The sequence below is a fragment of the Triturus cristatus genome, chromosome 1_1, assembly GCF_964204655.1.
Source record: "Triturus cristatus chromosome 1_1, aTriCri1.1, whole genome shotgun sequence".
NCBI classification, from domain to species: domain Eukaryota; kingdom Metazoa; phylum Chordata; class Amphibia; order Caudata; family Salamandridae; genus Triturus; species Triturus cristatus.
In genome coordinates this window covers 534982614-534995074 of record NC_140579.1, presented here as the reverse complement: position 1 = coordinate 534995074, position 12461 = coordinate 534982614, and the positions used below count along the sequence as shown (strand labels likewise).

The 12461-nt window shown below is 45.5% G+C and overlaps 1 protein-coding gene across 9 annotated transcripts in view; it reads left to right on the top strand.

Moving 5' to 3' along the window:
* Positions 1 to 12461, top strand: part of LOC146870562 (ADP-ribosylation factor-like protein 8A) — a 557139-nt gene that overhangs the window by 65810 nt on the left and 478868 nt on the right. The window contains exons 1-2 of one of the 9 annotated variants that reach the window (XM_085643150.1): positions 2599 to 2866; positions 9790 to 9897. The exons of 1 other annotated variant lie outside the window; for it this stretch is intronic. The gene's annotated coding sequence lies outside the window, so the exon portion shown is untranslated. 7 more of the 9 variants (XM_085643145.1, XM_085643151.1, XM_085643148.1 and 4 more) reach the window with 7 other exon arrangements.

Below are 12461 nucleotides of genomic sequence, written 5' to 3'. Positions count from 1 at the left end.
GGTGTCTGGGTATTTTTAGGGTTCAGGGTGGGTTTAGATTTTGGGGTGCAGGGGTATTTTTAGGGTTCAGGGTGGGTTTAGGTTTTGGGGTGCAGGTTTATTTTTAGTGGTCAGGAGTAATTTTCGGGTTAAGGGCATGTTTGGGTTTTGGGATGCTGGGGTATTTTCAGGGTTCAGGGTGGGTTTAGGTTTTAGGGTGCAGGGGTATTTTTAGGGTTTAGGTTTTGGGGTGCAGGTTTATTTTTAGTTGTCAGGGGTAGTTTTAGGGTTAAGGGCATGTTTGGGTTTTGGGGTGCCCAGGGTATTTTTGGGGTTCAGGGTGGGTTTAGGTTTTGGGGTGCAGGGGTATTTTTAGGGTTCAGGGTCGTTGTAGGTTTTGGGGTGCAGGTTTATTTTTAGTGGTCATGGCTAATTTTAGGGTTAAGGGTATGTTTGGGTTTTGGGGTGCTGGGGTATTTTTAGGGTTCAGGGTGGGTTTAGTTTTTGGGGTGCTAGGGTATTTTTAAGTGGCATGATGGGTTAGGGTTTTGGGGTGTAGGGGAATTTTTAGGGTTCAGGGTGTGTTTGGGTTTAGAGGTGCTGGGGGATTTTTAGGGTTCAGGGTGGCTTTAGGTTTGGGGTGTAGTAGAAAATTTAGGGATCAGGGTGTGTTTTGTTTTTGGGGTGCTCAGGGTAATTTTAGTGTACAGGGTTCAGTTTAGGTTTTGGGGTGCTAGGGTAGTTTAAGGGTTCAGGGTGGGATTGGGAGTGTAGGGGTATTGTTAGTGGTCAGGGTGTGTTTTAGATTTCAGGGTGGATTTGGGGTGCCAAGGGTAATTTAAGATTTTAGTGGGCATGGGTATTGGGGTGGTATGGGTAATTTAACAATGTTAGGGGTGTTTAGTTATTGGGATAAAAAAGGCCTTTTTTGGTTTTAAGTTTAAAAAAAAAAAAAATTAAAATTAAATATATATATATATACATATCATATTAAAAAAAATATATATATTTACCATAAACACTTTTACAAACTTTATGCATTCACCGTGCACGCCTTTGCGTTGTCATGGCATGCGTGGTAAAGGCATATGGTCGACCTCGGAGATGGGTATCTGGTTCGATCCTCGGCAGGGAGGCTGAAAATACTGTGATCCTGGGCATATCACTTAATCTCCCGGAGCCTAACAAAACAAGCATTTGCAATGCAATAGGTCTCGCATTTGTGAGAGCTTAAGCTATTGGCATTATAAATGGCAATGCCTTCTAATTATGTGTTCTGAAAACCTGCAAGCGGTGTCTGAACACCACTTGCATGTTTTGAAAACATAAATAAAAGGCATTGCCGTTTACAATACTTAGCGTGCTTATCCACGATTGTATTGCATGCAGCAAGTATTGCCTTAGAAGAGGAAATATGATATCAGAGTGCATAGTGGGTATAGTTAAAACTATTAAACAGCGCCTTACATGGGCACCAGTTGCATTACAGAAGGGCACATTCATTTTTAGGCACCGGGATAATAAGCGAGTTACTAACAATCCCAGGATGTTTGAGGCTTCCACCAGACTCTAACCTGATTCCCCACCTTCCAAGTCCGCCGCACTAGCCTTTAAGCCACATATCTGTTCTAGAAACGTTTTAATTAGAATTAAAACGAGGCCGTGTAGAACCCCTGGTCTGTTCCAGAAATGCCAGGCACCCGTCGAGACCACGGACCTTGTATGTGCGATAACCGGTCGTGCAAGAGTGGCCCGCCAACCATACTGCCAGTCACTGACGCCAATCTGTGAACCACAGATAGCACAGAATAAAAGAATACAGTTTTATAATTGGGCTCAAATCATTAAATGCGCAGCCGGCACCTTCAATCCCATAAACATTGAACGCCAGAGCCACGCATTTTAGCATCGCGGAAAGAATGATTAATTAAGCTTTTATAAAAATCAACAAATACAAAATCGATAAAATGAATTTACTTTTTAAACATTAAAATATACTTGTTAACGCCACACAAGATTACAAATGCACGACGAAACACTTTTATGACAATGTACACAGTTGTAAAAATTCTCCTAAATTGAGAGCACAGAATAAACCATAAATGTACGCGTTGCCTGCGATTTTTCATGTGCTTCCCCGTGTATTGATTCTGCGAGTGCTTTTTTAAGTACAAAATATTCTAACGTAAAAAATAAAGTTTCCTCAAATGCAAATCCTTGGTTTTAAGATGTAAGGACGTGAAAATATAACAGGGTATCTGGCTTTACCCTTGTTGTCTCTTCCTTGGATGTCGGGTATAAGCATGAGGAGTAAAGAATGAAGACATTATTTTCGTTTTCGTTCAAAGGTAAAAAAAACGTGCCTCTAATGTCTTTACTTTGATAAAAGGCTTTAACCTTTAACATTGAATAATTATGCACTGCATCCAAAATGGGATTTTAAGGGGGGGAGGATAGTGGGAGGGGAATCCTCATTGGATGGCGGGGGCAGGCTGAAGACAAATTATTTTGTTTGCGTTCAAAAGTATAAAAAAAGACCTATTCAACCCAATGTTGACCTATTTGCTGGCGTTACTGCTTTAGTTTTAAGGAGGCTGGGTCTGCGCAGCAAAACGTGAAAGTGATCGCGATCAAAGCGGCCGTGCGGACGCGAAAGTCTGTCTTTTCATTCCTTGCTTGCATCAATTTCCCAGCCCCTCCTGCCTCGGAGCAGCACTACAGGCTACCTTTGGGCTCCTTTTGGTAGGATCCAGGCCTACCATGCCGCAGCCGCCCCTGGTTGGAACGGAAGCGGAAGCTGACTTGTACTAGTCCGACCGGGTGAAGAGACCGGGTTGTGTGCACACGGATCGGGCTGCACCGGGAAAGAAGCAAAGTGCTCCATTTCGTAGGTATTTTTTTCGTGGGTCTGAGGGTGCGGGTGAGATGTGGGTGTGATTTCCCACCACTTTGGAGTGTTCTGCTGCGCTTTTGTTTGAAAGGCGGGAGCCCGCCTTTTTTTAAGATGCGGCGCTGTAATGCAGTGCTTTTTGCATACATGCCAACATCTCAGAAGAGCAAAGTGGGAGATTTTTTTAAAAAAATCGGGAGAATGGGGCCTTGAATCGGGTTACTGTCATGTATGGGCCTTGGAAGTGTGCTGCTGCAGGATCGGACATTTGAAACGCAAAATGCACGTTTTTTTTCGTACCTTTCAGAAGCATGGAGCGCAATTGCAGGCAGAGAGAGGGTGATGCAAGTGTTGTGCACTGGCCTGGCAGGTTGCTGGCAGACCTCCACTGCTGTGCCTCCATTGTCCATCGAGTGACCCTGCAATGTAGCATTAACAGAATAATGAGGGTTCCCCTCTCCTGCGGCCCCCCTCCTTGTAACTCCACCTCTGCGCGACAGCCTCTGACTGCGCCCCCCCCCAGTACTTCACATATCTTTAAAAGACAATTCGCTTGTTAATGGGGCTTTGTTGGTTTTTCACCCCTTCTAGACCTCCTGCATCACCACTCTGACTGTGATTCTGGGCAAAACACTTAATAGCTGAGCATTATGTAGGAAAGTTGCGATGATATGATGAGCTGTTTTAGTTGCCTTGTGAAAACCTAGCTGTTCATGGCTACATTTTATTCATTTGACTACCTTTTTTAATTTGCTGCAGGCCCCATGCGTGCAGTATCACCGAGTAGGTCACTGAGCTTTCATGACACGAAGCAGATGGCTTCAGAGAATTCTTTTCAAAGGTGCTTTCTGGGCTTTTAGCAGGCAGTGGGTTCCCAACATAAAAACTTTGCAAACCATGTCAAGAGCATTAATCTACAAGTAACCTCCCCATTCCACAGCCATTCATCTGTCATGTTATTGTATTTGACCTTATTGGTTAATTGTTTCAGGGGAAAAAGTATGAAAACGTCAACAGGAAAGGAAAAATAGGCAGAGAGAATAATAATAAAAAATACAATTCTCTCTGCCTATTTTCCTTTCCTGGTGACTTTTTCATAGGTTTTCCCTGAGCCAATTAACTAATAAAGTAAAACATATTCATGGCAGAAAACCCTGTCACGTTGAATGAATCACTATTGTGTGTCTGGGCAGCAGAGCTATGCATAAGGTGAAGCCTGAAGCCCAGCAATGATACAGGCATGTCCTCCCTAAACTACATATATTTTATTTCTAGACATATATATTATAGAGCGGAGGCATACAGCCTTTTCCCGTCACCTGCACTATGTTCTTTTCTTCCTTCAAATTTCACCAGAGAATTCCCATAGAAGCCCATGTTGACACCAGAACATGGGCTTCTATTGGAATTCTCTGCGGCATATTATCAAGCCCATTATCGCCGCTTTAGCGGCAGTTTTCTGCCGATAAAGCGGCGATAATTTTAACGCCGGACCTTGATAATATGCCCAAACTACTTTTCACCTCTCTTTATTTCTTGCCCATTTTCTTTTCTATCCTTTTTCACGCTTCCTTTTCCAGATCTCCTTTTTCCCTTCCATGCCGTTTCCACTTTTAATTATCAGCTTCCTTTATCACACTCCAGTTTCTGCTATTACCAGTTCTCTTCACTCTTCTCGTTCCTTCTGTACCCTATCTGTCTTTACCACTGCGATATCTCTTCCTTTATTCCTCTCCCTTTTATCTGTGTTTAGGTCGAGCCTATGCAGCGCATGCGCTGCTGCGAGGCATGCAGTATTGGAGGATGGCTTTAAGGTCCTGCCCACTCTCCGCACATATTTTTAATTGGCCTGTGTCAATGTCCTTCATAAATGCTGCCTTAGGCTTGTTAGTCCCTCCTTGATTTCGCCTTGTCTGCATTTGTTACCGTCCATAACAATTGGACCTTTTACTTGTCTCGTTACACGGTCTGCTTTATCTTGGCTGTGAGCACTATTTTGTTTAATGATTTGCCCCTACACCACATCACATCATGCCGTCCGCTTTTATTTTAGCTGCGCAGTCTGCTTCAAGTATAGCAGTCGTGCTTACTTTTTTTGTTTGTACGCTTTTATATTTACAAATGCACGCCGCCTTTATATTTACTAAAAGCGCTCGCTGCAGCGACACGCTTTAACTTTTGGTGAGAGAACCTTTTTTAAAAAGCTTACTGCTGACATTGAATTTAAGTTTTATACAATACTCAGCACCGCGCTTTATGTTTAACATAGCAGCCGCGCAGCTTTCTTTTATGCTGCGAGGCTGAAATAACTCACCTTTTAAAACATTATTTGCTTTATACTATGGAGATACCTTTTACATTTTTGTGCAGTACTGGTATCACCCAGAACCGTTTGCTCATCAAGATTCAGCTGCCCAGCCCTCACCCAGCATTTTAAGGAGGGAAGGGGGTCACATGGTCCCCGCCCCGGGACCCCATTCCCCCAGGCCCTGACCTGTATTTGTTATTTTTACATAGGAGGTGGGACACGCAGCTCCCCTCAAGGGGCTGATTCTTGCCTCCGGGAAACCATTGCCCGGGGCCTGGCTTCTAGACTGGGTGGCCTAGTCCCACCCAAGGCAACCATGGGGATCAACGGGGAGCCTTGGGGTGGCGGTCCCAGGGCTATTTAAGGCTCCAGGAGGGGGTGACATGGCCCCCCTCCTTTCTTCTTTTACTGTCAGTAAGTGGGAGGGTGGGCGGAGGGAAAACAGGGCTGTCTGTTTAGTAGTAATATGTAGCAGTATTCTGTGTTTTTATGGGGGTCCTTAGAGCTTTTGGCCCCAGTGTCACTGCACCTGCTGCACCATTCAAATCAAGCCCCTTTTATCTGCAATGTACCTGCCTTTATAGTAGTAAAATTGTGAGAAGTTGGCCTGATGTATGATGTCACTAGTTATAGTGTACACCTTATATCAGTCCAAATACCCTTATGGTGATTGGTTGTAAAGTCAACCTTATAGACCAGCTATCCTAGTGGTAGCATGGACAAGAGCAGTCTTAGGCTAAACTCTGAATGGCATGTGAAGCCAGCTGTGATACCATATATAATCCCTTGAATACCAAATGAAAGGACACCACAACAGATATATATATAAAATAAAGTGTATTTATTCTAAGCAAACCCTCAGCACTCTTTATGAGATTAGAGGTAAGTACAACACAGTCTTATTTAAGCATACATTAAGTCACACAGGTAAGTAATACAGTTAGGCCCTAGGGGCCACGCAAACCATATACTAAGTAAGTGGTATAAGAACCACTGTCACGGAAATAGAATAGGCCTAGGGAATCGCTGGGGCTACACTATACTACCAAAGGTTAGGAAGTGGGAGGCCCACGGGATTCGTATGCAGAGTGGAAACACTCACGCGTAAAAGTCACTAGCAATAGTACAGTTTAGAAATAGATAGATTTAGGACACTTCCGGAGTAGCTAGGACACAGACCAAAAAAAACCAGAACTTTTCCAGCAAATATGTGTTGCTTAGCTGCAGCAGCTGACCCACGACATAAGACTTAGAATTGTAACGCATTGTACTTCAACACCTGGCCTACGCACATCTTGTGGCACCGGAAATTACGTCACTGCCTGCGTCGGGCACTTGTGTGTACAATGCAACTTGAAGAGGACTGCTTCGAGGTCTCTTTTATCAAACACTATGGCGATTCCCTGCACTCTCTTCTCCTTCTGCCACCTTCGAGAGTTTCAGCTCTGCATAGGAAGATTTAATCGGCAGCAAAAGATCGGCTTGCTGGCACAAGGTAAGAGGGGCAAAACTATCATATTTCTGTAGCAAAGTAAATTTGGGTCTGAAATGTATCCTTTGGAGTTACGTCTGTCCACTTTATGGGATATTTGCAACACATGAGTTTAGTTTTACAGAGAATTAATTGGAACGCGAAAAAAGTGAGGTCGTCAGACGTGGACACCAGTTTACTAGAAATGGTTAAGCACTCCATTTGAGTGCTTGTCTTTACAGATATTTGCCTCGTGAACTTCTCTCACCTCCGCTTTGTCGCCTTTGTACTTCTCCCTGTCCCCTTCCATGTTGCTCTCTGCCTCGTGTGCTCCCCCTGTTGCATTCTCCCGCCTGCTCCACATTAATTTCTCTTTTTCCGGTTTGCTCTCCTCCATGTGCTCCACTTTGTGCTTTCTCGCTCTGTTGTCTGTTTCCCCCACCTGCGACCCAGTGCTGTTGCCTCCTGCGCCAGACTCCGTGTTGCTTCTCCTTCATCAGTTAAAAAAATCCTTTGCGTTTCATTCCCGTTTATACATACTAGCATAGCATTAAAAAGGTGTCTGTGCAGAATAAAAGGATGGTATTGCCTATTATTTCTTTGTTGACAGTGCAATTGCCGGTTTATGCTTATTGAAAGAAACATTCAGCAGTTGTGTTTTTGAAAATCCGCTTTCTTGTTTTTATTTCTTGAAGGTTCCATCGCCTGTTTGAGTTTGTGGAAAGTCACACCGGCTCTCGTGTTTGTTGAAGGCATCATTGCCTGATTACTATTATCGTGTGTGCTTTGGCTCCTTGAGCAGCTCAACCTGTCAGCAGCCTCTGGTCAGATTTCGGCTCCTCTTCGCAGTGGCTGTAATGTAATGAGTGATTTAAGGAGCTTTCTCAGGCTGTGTGATAGGTTATTGATTGTTTTGCATCAATATTTTTTACATAATGATAATGTATTTCTCCTGGAGAACTCGGAACTAACTGAAGTTGAGCTATGGAGGTTACTCATCTCTTGTTTATCTGTCTGATCCTCTTCTAGCTGTATCTTTACTGTTAGAGCATCCCTTTTGTGGCATACTCACACAGTTACCATTGTTAAATCGCTGACGTTTACCTAGCTACATAGTATGCTTCGGTCTGTTTTCATTGTCCTTCCAAGCAGCTGCTATTTCTAGAACCTCATAAGTACGAGCCACTTACTGAACCACACTGCACATTTAACCTAAATGCTTCTGACAGTAAAAACATCCATGCGAGCATATACAGATGTCTATGTCATGGCGGCGAAAATAAATGTGGCCCAATAGAATGTCATGCAGAACTACTGTACTTATAAACAAACACTCATTCACACATTTATTAATACAGTGCAAGGTCAGACTCGAGGTTATTACCAGAACATATATGACATAAAAAAACACTGTAAGTGACGCACAGATTGCATATTTCAGTTGCTTTTCATGTGGAAACAACTTTCATTATGGCTAAGAGGCCTCATGAGCCACTCAATACCTCTTAATCCCACCCCACTCTGCTGCACTATGCCACTCCACTCTCCACTTCGCCACTCCACTCTATTCTGTCCCTCTCCACTCTGCTGCAATTAATGCCATTCCACTCTACAGTGCTCCAATCCACTCTACGCCACTCCATTCTGTGCCACTCTATTATATGTCACTCCACTTTATTCCACACAGTGCACTCTATGCCTCTCCACTCTACAGCACTGTCTGCCGCTCCACCTTTTGCTATGCCACTCTACTCTCTGCAGCTCCACTGTATTCCACACCTCTCTACTCTCCCCCACTCTATGCCATGCTACTCTGCTCTACACCACCACACATAATTCTACTCTTCTCCACTACTCCTCTTTGCCAATCCACTCTATGCCAGTCCACGCTACTGCACTCACCACTCTTTCCAGCTCCACCAAGCGCCACTCTACAGTACTCCACCCTATTCCACTTTACACCACACCACTAGATTTTAGCCATGCTGAACAGCAGCCATGCTGTGGCCACCTCAATATCTCTTTCAGAAGCAAATATTATCTGTAGGCCCTCTGAAAGCTGGGCTCATTTATCTTAAGCCTCTACCGGCACAGAGCTTTCGGCGGCTGCTTCTTAGCAGTGATTTATGGGGGTTCAGAGTTCAAGATGTAAGAGTACAGCTACCTTTGCAATCTCCTTATATATATATATGTGTGTGTGTGTATATATAATTTGTAGTTCAGATACTGAAATGGGATGAGGGGACTACAACTGTAGAATGGAAAGCAGAATCTTGGATTGGATGAGCTACTCTAACCTGAACCTGGTAAGTAGGGTCAGTCAGCACAGAGGCCTGCTGGGTTGTTTGGCAGCATGAGTGAGGTACACCACATGGGGGTTTGGTTATAGAGGAAAACGGCGCTCCAAGACACATCAAACTCCAGTGATACATATACTGTTCAGTACCAGAGGAGCATCAAAGGAGGAAGGAAGAAGATTGGCGCTTGCGGCTAGACTTGCAGTAAACTGGACCGAGACTGAGAGCACAAGAAACCTGTATTAGTACAAGTAGAAGTGAGAAGCTTAGAAGGTGAGAATGACTACTTAAAAGGTGAGTGAGATTGATCATTTAAAACCAGGCCACCTACCCTTCTGCACTTCATTCTCTGACGCTTTGTATTCCACCTCTCCCTTGCATAGCTCATAAGCAGGTTTGCGTTTACCAATGTGATGTCTTTAAAACTTTACTGAATGGTAGCACAGTTAAAAGGCATACATGGAAATTAGTTGGCAGTTTATAATTTGTAGTGAGCCCTGGTTTTGATATTCGAGGAAACCAATGCAGCATTCTCTAAAATATATAGTGGCTCATTTATAGTATATAAGGTGACTTGCTTCATTTTTCACTCTTACCATATTTGTTCTTTTAGACTCTGATAGTATTCCTGTAATACTAATAGTTTATGTTTGAGAAACAGTGATTCCTGAAAAAGGAAACTGGTTAAAGGATAGATTATGACTAATAGATATTTTTGATGCTTATCATCTGATTTTGTTCTCATAATCCATATATATGTAAAATCTCCATCCACAACCACTGCTTTTTATTTTTTTACAGTATATATACATAATGACGTGTAATTCGATGTGTTGTTATGCAGACTGATCTGCAGCACCGGCTGAAGGATTCTAATGGGCCCTCCTGAATACCAAATCCCCCAGTTCTGAACAGAGCATTGCACAAGGATCAGCTTGCAACACAAATTCAGGTGAAAGTTATTGTATTGTTTGCATAAAAATAGTAAGCTACATGGTATGTTTGTTTCGAGCCTTAAAACCGCTTGGCATATGTTATCCCCCAAGCAAATCACATTGTAAAAGGATTCCATCCTTGCCATTTTGTTCTCTCTGTCTCTCTCTGTCTCTCTCTGTCTCTCTCCTCTTCCAATCACTTGTTTATTTATTTATTTATTTATTTATTTATGGGCTTATAACGCGCCGGCATCACACCCGAAGGTGTATCTCCGCGCGGTGCTGAGAAAGAACAGGTAGAGCAGCGCTCCAACTAGAATAGGGTAGTCTTAAGGTGTTTCCTGAAGGCTAGATGGCTAGGGCAATCTCTGAGGGAAAGAGGAAGACTGTTCCACAGACGTGGGCCCATGATGGAGAGGGAGCGACCTCCTTGTCTGGTCTTGTTATGTCTAGGAACCTGAAGTAATAACTGATTGCTAGACCTAAGAATGCGGGAAGGGCGGTGGTATACAAATTTCTCGGCCAGGTAATGTGGACCGAGGTTGTGAAGACTCTTGTGCACCACACAGCAAATCTTGAATTCCACCCGTTTCCGGATGGGAAGCCAATGGAGGGCCTTGAGGAGGGGCAAGGATGGGGTTCTAGGGGGGGCATTAGTCACCAGGCGGGCCGCAGTGTTTTGAACCACCTGAAGTTTATTAAGCACTCCTTCGTTGGCTGCTAAGAATAGGCCATTGCAATAGTCCAGGCGGCTCAAAACGAGGGCCTGGACCAAGGTCTTTCTAGTATGGTCAGGTAGAAGGGGGAACACCTTCCGAAGGAGGCTAATAATGTGAAAGCAGGAACCCGCCGTGGTGCTGGCATGATGAGCAAGGGTGAGATCATGATCTAGACGGACCCCCAGATTTTTCACCACCTGCTTAGGGGATGGGGCCTGACCCAGACTGGAGGGCCACCAGTCAGGGGTCCACAGGGTTTTTGCCCCTCCGAATAGCATGACCTCCGACTTTCCCACATTACACTGGAGAAAGTTCTGGGCCATCCAGCTGGCGATCGCAGTCATGCCGTTAGAGAAAGCTTGTCTTATCTCCGGGGTAAAGTCTTTAAAAGTGAACAGCAGCTGCGTATCGTCAGCGTAGGAGATAGGCATAAACCCGAAAGACCTCACAATGTTAGCCAAGGAGGAGACATATACGTTAAACAACGTAGGGCTGAGACAGGAGCCCTGCGGGACTCCTCTGGTGATGCTGGCCGAGGGGGAGCTGAAGGAACCCATATTCACCTTCTGGGTACGCTCAGAGAGAAAGCTGGTAAACCATGCCAAGGCGGCTCCATCAATACCAATCTCCTTTAATCTGGTAAGGAGAATTGCGTGGGATATGGTGTCGAAAGCTGCGGACAAGTCCAGCAGCACCAACACCACTGCCGTGAGGGGTGGGGGGGCGGCACACGGGCAAAATACTGTTTTACCACCCTTGTAGAGATGGCGGACCGAGTTAGTTTTGACTAGATTCGAACTCGTGTTAACCGTGAGCATCAATTCCTTGAGCTTGCCTCCCAGCTCCTGATTATTTGAATCATTCAAAACAGACTGCTGTGCACGACATGGGGTTCGAACTCACGACCTAGTGATGAAGAGCTTCACGCTCTACCCACTGAAGAGCGTGACCGAGCCCCCGAGGTCTCCCGCGTGCCCACTACCCACAGGCCCAACCGCGACCCTCGGGGCAGACAGGGGCGCCGCGCACCAGGGCAGAGCAAAGCTGCAGATGGCACCGCATCCCCGCATGCAGGCTGGCCCGAAGCAGGACCGGCTGTGTGCCCTGACTGGAGCTGCACCCTGCTACCTCCCCCTCCACGGCAGCCGCCAGCCGAGGCTGGACCGCCTGCCAAATCACTCGAAAGGGAAGATACGGCTTGGAGGGTGGGGCAAGGCCTGCACTCACCGCCACAACGGGTCAGTTCCGGAGCGAGGGAGCGAAAAGAGGAAGGTAAGAGGGTGGGGGAGGCCTATATACCCCCGTTCCTCGTGCCCCGGACGTGACGCGCCCTGGGTGCAGCAGCCACTGGCTGCAGCGAGGGGGGACTCCTCCCCGAGGGGTCCCCTAGTAGAAGGGGGGTGGGCTGGTGCCGTGCTGGCACTAGAGGCCCGCCCTTCTAGGGCACCCTGCGGGCGCCAGGGCAGCCGCACGTGCTGGATCCCCCAAAGCATGGAGTGAAGCAGCCAGATGTGGGGGATAGCGCTGCGATGCATGTCCTAGACGTGCTTGGGCAGCTGGGCAGTGGCGTTTGCCTGCTGCAAGAAACAACACTTCTTTTTAAATAGAGTAAAAAGTATGCTTCCACCCCTTTCATGAAAATGTTTTGTATCATTATCCATGCAAATTTATTGTCACACCACAGACGCTCTTTTCAAAGCAATAAACAGCAAAATGATGGAAGGAATGCTAAACTGTATCTCAGCTGCTGATGATTGGTTGGTGCTGCATTCTCGCCCATAGTTTTTCTGCCTTTGTGCCACTCTGAACAGAGACCAGCCATAAGCAAATCTGTCCAGCACCTACAGGACAGTGCAGCCCAA